Below are 7,113 nucleotides of genomic sequence, written 5' to 3' on the forward strand. Positions count from 1 at the left end.
ATTGGCCAGAAGAACGAACATGAGAAAGAAAGAAAGATGAGAGAGTAGTTTCGTTCGGCTCGAGCTCTTTCGAGTGGTCTTTCCAGTTTGCAACGATGATCAAAAAAGCGATATACATATTCTCCTTCCAACTCCTTCAACCCTTTCTTTCTCCCACCCTTAAGTTTTATCTTTTTCAGTAATATCTGTCCTACCTTTTCTATTGGCTTGTCCTGAAAATTCGTGCCGATTTTGACAAAAGATTGAAATGCAACTCTTTTAAGTTTCTTTTTTTTTTGTTATATATTTATTATATAATAAATATATAACTGTATATATTAATTATTATATAAATGTATATAATTGTAAAAATAATATAATAATATATAATAATAAATATATATAATAGAACTTTAAAATTTCGTGCTTCTAGAACTTTTCAGGTTTTTTAGCATAAGAACTTTAATGCCATCTATCGAAAAACGGCATGAACTTTCCGGACAACCCAATACTTTTATCGTTTGTCTGTCTTTCTTTTTTCTTTGACTACTTTTGTCATTATTTCTCTTACTACTCGTTTCATATCTGTGTCTGTTTTTCTACTTCATCTACTATTTCTATTACTACTTCGTTTCCATATCTGTCTGTCTGTCCTCTTCTACTACTACTACTACAACTTTTGCTGAGAGTTTTTTTTTCTTCCTCTAACCATTTCTCTTTCTATCTTTCTCGTTGTTTCTTTCCCTTGTTTATTCTCATCTCTTTTTATCCCATTCGTCTTTCTTTTCCTTCTGGTGTCCGGCTTTGACCGGCCGTAAATGGCAAGCAGAAGGCCTTGGGGGCGCCCACGCCCTTTCCTTCTTCTTCTTCTTCTTCTTCTTATCCTTTCATTATTATTCTTTCTCTCTCTTTCTCTCTCAAACTTACTACTACTACTACTCTTTGGTTTTTTTGTCTTTCGCAAAATCCTCTTACTACCATCATCCCGACATCGATACGGAACCAGTTGATCGATCCGAGAGAGATCATTTTTATCAGAAGTGGGCATCTTCCATCCTCCAGTACTCTGCTTCCGAAAAGGAATCTCAAAGTTTCTTGATATTTTTCTTTAAGAAAAATCGGAGATGTTTCATTTGAAATCGAATTATTGGATTATCTGAAATCTAGAAGATACTACTACCGGTTCGAATGATGAACAATACCTCATTAATTTTAAAATAAAATATTAACAATAATTTTACTTAATGAAAATGAAACAACTAATATTTCAAATGATCACTCGTTGATTTTTTATAATCAAAAAAAAAAATCAAAGTATCAATTGTGCCCAAAATGATGAAAGTAGTCTAAATTAATTAAATTAATAAACTAAATAATTACAATAACTAATAAACTAATTAAATTAATTAGTAGTCTAAAATAACATAAGTTTAACAATTATTTTAAATTAAATTAATTCAATGTTATTTTCATGATAATATTGTTAAAAATGAATCGTCAGATAGTATTTGTTATTTCAATATTATATAAAATTCATTTAATGTTTTTAAATATTTCGAAACAAGAAAAATATGAACTTAGACCAGGGGTCGGCAACCTGCGGCTCGCGAGCCACATGCGGCTCTTTGGATGTTAAGCTACGGATCTTTAGTTCCATTCGCAAATATTATTTATTTTATCAAAAAAAAAAAAAAAAAAAAAAACACTTAATAATCGTTCTCAATCGATTAACGAGGATTAGGCACCGATAAATAAATAGATTAGTTTTTCTTTTATCAAAAAACTTTATTTAGGCGAGTACTATTAATTGTTGGCCTGGACAAATTTTGTGGCTCTTTAAAAACTTTGAAATTTTGTAAATTATAATTTTTGACTTTTCCAACTCAAAAGGTTGCCAGCCCCTGACTTAGACCACTTTCATAATTATGGGCACAATTATTTATTCTTCTTTAACCCTTTGAGTGCTGAATATTTTTACCCAAAATGTTTTACAGGAACGGAATAATTTATTAATAATAAATTATATTTAATAATGAAAGTTTTTGTTTTCTAAATATAATTTAATTAAATAATATAAACATTACATTATTTTACATTAATATCAACAAACATGTATATGCATCGAACAACCATGCTAATAATTATTATCAAACGCATATATGCGTCCATAGCACTCAAAAGATTAAAAACAAAATTACTCGCGAAGAAATATTATTCAATCGGATTAATAGAAAATTATTCTTTTCTGTAATAAAAAGAAATCAAAGTATCAATTATTATTATTTTTTCTCCTTTAAAAAAAAAAAAAAAAATCACTCGAACAAATTATTCAGTCGGATTACTAGAAAATTATTATCTATAATAAATATAAGATAAATTTTTTATCTGTATAGATTATAAAAGTAAAATCTAATTCCATCGTAAATTCAACGATGAAGAAAATTTAACATTGACAACTTTCGACCTTATGACCAATGGACGAATGAAATACAAACGGATAGATGAAAAATATAATAAATAAATAAATAAATAAAAAAAGCATGAATCTGAGCACGAATCGCGTTCACGCGAAAATTATGTTACTGTAAAGATAATATATCCGCGTCAACTTGGCTACTATGTGTAAACCATGTAAAAGGGTAAGTGCAAAAACATGCAAACACGAACGCAACCGGAGAACGCGATAAAAGTACCGCTCCATAGTTGTATCATGTGTATATATATATATATGTGTGTGTGTGTGTGTGTGTTTGTGTGTATGTATCTGAACGTCTGATACTTTCTTTCCTTTTACTTCATCTTCTTCTTTTTCTTCTTCTTCTTCTTTAGAAGGGTGTAGAATGCGTAAGAAGGGAACGTATGGTTTGGTTTTATCCAAGAGTCATGGACAAACCATTTGAGAAAGTACGATAATCAAAGAAAAATTTATTTATATATATATAAATATATGAGTTTGTAATAAAAATTTCGTGGAAAAATATTCTAATTATAAAAGTAATATATAAAGATATTAAATTATTGATTTAATATTAACACGTGTTATGAAACTAACATTGAATATATGCACACAAGCAACATATGTGTAATTATTTTTTTAAAAAATATTATATTATTTATAGAATTTATTTATTATACTTAGTACCCTTAAAATTTTAAAAATTATATTAGAAGAAAAAATTCTCTATCTAAAATTATATAAATAAAATAATATAATATATAATATAAAATTAGGGAGACGGGAACAATGGCGGGAATTGGTATTTGCGGCAATGAACTTTCGAGTTCCTAATGCCAGTTAATAATTAATTAATAATAATATAAAATTATATAAAATAATTTAATAAAATAGTATAATAATAAAATAATAATTAATAAAATAATATATATAAATATATAATATAAAATTATATAAATAAAATATATGTACATACATTTTAACATAAAAAAAAATTATATAAGAAACAAGTTGCACTTAATAGAAAATAAATTTTTAAAAATTTAAATAAAAAACAAAGAGAGTATGATATAATTATTTAAATAATAATTATTTAAACAAAGTTTAGCATCCTTAAAATTTCAAGAATTAATTCAACACAAAATTCTATCTTTAAGTTGTATAAAAAAAAAATAAAAATTATAAAAGAAAACAAATTGCACTTAAATAAAAAAATAAATTCCAAAATATTTGTAAATAGAAAACAAATCTATATGTTATTATTATTTAAATAAAATTTGTTTATGTGACCTATTGATATTTTAAAAAAAATAGCTATAACCTGTCGACGAACTTTGCACTTGTATAAGATTAGAAATTATCGATTAGTATTTATCGTAAATGAGAAAGGAGAGGAATAACTTATTATTTAAAATTAAATTTCTTATGATTCATCATTATCCATTTTAATTACTTCAAATAGAAAAAGATATTAGAGAGATAGAAAAAGAAAATGTTAATAAAATATCGATACATTTCTTAAAAGATCGAAGATTAGATATTATTTAGTTTCGAGTAGAACACACGAGTAAAAGGAAATTTTTAATTTAAACGATCCACTTTAATCTTTTCGACTAACAAGTTCGTTTCTTGACGACAAATTTCATCTCACTCGAGTTTTAATTAATCTTTCCTAGAATTTAGTAAATATTTTTTTTTTTATATATATTTTCTCTTTACAATCTTAACGAAAATAAAATTCAAAAAAGTATATGATATGTATATATGTATATATGTTATATTTATGTGTGAAATAAAATGAGATAGATATTCCTCTTAGACACTTGAAAAAAAAAAAAAAAAAAGACAAAATCGATTGAAAAAATTCCAATAAGCTATTCTATTCTCTTCTATTTTTCTTTTTTTTTTTCTCTATGAGTGTGGCTTGACTATGACAGAAAATAGCATCAAAGGAATATATACTTTCGATAGGCTCAAAGTTAATAATGTTCTCTTGAAATAAACCAAGCTTTTATAAAGTCGTGCTAAAAACTGTGGAAAGAATTTATCCGATAATAAATTTATCATGCATCAACGATACACGACAAACCAATACCCCTCTCCACCCTCTCATGGAACCATTCAATTCGTTTTTTTTTTATACTATTCATCATTTTTCTACGAAAATTGTATTATAACAAAAACAATTTCTATCATAAAATTATTTTATCGATATAATTATCTTTTTATTTTTTACGAAGAATTTAATTTTGGAACATCATTTTTATGTTTAATATGTGTATTATTTTATTTAATAAAATATTTTATATATTTTATTATGAATATATAAAATAATATTTTATATTTTATAAAATATTATATAAAAATAAAATATAAAATATTTAATTAAATTAAAATATAATATTATATTATATAATTTTATTATAATATATATGTATATAATTTAATATAATATAATATACTATAATATATTCATATAACATAACTTAAAATATATATATTAAATATAATAAAAAATTAAATATAATAAAAATATAAAAATAATAATAATAAAAAATATATATTTAATTTATTAATATAAATATGTATTTAATATATATATTATATTAAAATATAAAATATAAAATATTATATAAATATTTTATATAAAATATTTATTTTATAATATTAAAATAATTATAAATAATATTATGTAATTTTATTATTTAATTATATTTATATAATTTATAAATATATATAATATATTAAAAAAAAACAAAAGTAAAATATTAAATAATTATTATACAATTACCAATGATATTAAATTTATTTTTGTATTATAAATAAATTAAATTACTTCCTTTTCTATACGAAATTCCAATGAACAAAAAAAAAAAAAAAAGGAAAAAGGTCAAACGATGTTGATCAATTTTTACGTTTTTCCTCTACCAAAAAAAAATATACATATAAAAAATATAATAAACAAGTTTCAATCAATTTAAGATAAAATACCATAGGAAAAATATTTCTCTCGTAAACTGTACATGTGTACATGAATATTCAAAGAAATAATACGTTCACTTTCGTCTGGGTTTTAAAGAAAGTATATATTCACACCTTTCTCTCTCTCTCTCTCTCTCTCTCTCTCTCTCTCTCTATCTTTCTCTTTCTACATTCGAGAAGCAAGTTTTCTACCAACCTGATGTACCAAGTTAAGATGACCGACGGTATCTGAAAAAGAGATAAAGAAATAAAAAGAAAAGCTATATACGAAGAGGTAAGTTAAAGAAAAATAAAAAGAAAACTTCAAACGTTTTAAAGTTCGTTGGTTGGTTGGTTGGTTGGTTGGTTGGTTGGTTGGTTGGTTGGTTTGCTCGTCTTCTCTTCGTTTCTCATCTCTCTACATAACACATTTCTTATTTTGTTTTCTTCATACGTAGGATAAGTTATGGGGGACCGGTCTTCTCTCGGGTCCTCTCATCCACTCACAACCATACTTCCGAATATGGGCAAAGGGGAAGAAGAAGAAGAAGTAGAGGTGCATCGGGTTGCACCAAGTGCAACCATCACCAAAGAAACGACCATTCGAATAACCAAACTCGTTACTTATTCGATATACTTGAGTATATAATACCACATAATATGTAATGTTATCTAACCGTTCCTGTTAAGTTACATTAGAGTTTAAAATGTGTGAAAATGAGAATGAGAATGATAATCATTTATTTATTATATTAAAATACGAGTTTTTCTTTTTATATTATTAACATTTTTCTCATCCTCTTTTTCTTTCTTATTTCTTTTGTTTTTAGAAATGTTAAGGAAACGGTACGATATATATATATATATATATATGGATATGTAATATGCGTTTACGTAAAGTGTGTAATATTTTCTAAAAATTATAAACACTAATCTGATGATATTATATTCATTGAAAATAAAATATTAATTATTTATTATAGTACTAGATTAAATCTAGTATTTAAATATATAAACTTAAATATTAAATATATAAAAATAACTATTAATTATTTATTACAGTACTAGATTAAATTTAGTATTTACATTTATAAATTTATAAATTAAAAAATAATACATTAATTGAAATAATTAATTAAATAAATAAAAATAAATATTAATTATTTATAACAGTATTAGATTAAATCTGATATTTAAATAAATAAATTTAATAAAATATATAAAATAAATATTAATAAATAAATAATTATTTATTACAGTACTAGATTAAAAAAATCTAGTATTTAAATTCATAAATTTAAATATTAAATAAATAAAAATAAATATTAGATCATTAAGCATGAAATGTCGGATTTGGGACCGAAAGTTTGGTTTATTATATCTCGGGCAATAAATAATATAATTAATCAAAATATGGATCTAAACTATCAATACAACGTTGCCATTTTAACGATAGCTTATTAATACCGCTAGCGAAAAAATCTGGAAAGCAGCTGATGATAAAATCGCGAAAGGCATTTTTCATCGCATGTTGGGAATTAAATATTTTTCCTTTCAAAAAATTATCTAAAGCTCGGAAAAAATGGTAATCGGTTGAAGCGAGATCTGGCGAGTACGGTGGGTGAACAAATGTGTTTCTAGGTCCAGTTCCTGTAGTTTAAGTAACGTCGATCTTGCAACGTGTGGTCGAGCGTTCTCCTGTAGAAGGATTGGTTTGT

This window comes from Polistes dominula, unplaced genomic scaffold (genome assembly GCF_049000335.1).
Source record: "Polistes dominula isolate Pdom_NZ unplaced genomic scaffold, Pdom_raw_medaka contig_49, whole genome shotgun sequence".
In the NCBI taxonomy this organism is placed as follows: domain Eukaryota; kingdom Metazoa; phylum Arthropoda; class Insecta; order Hymenoptera; family Vespidae; genus Polistes; species Polistes dominula.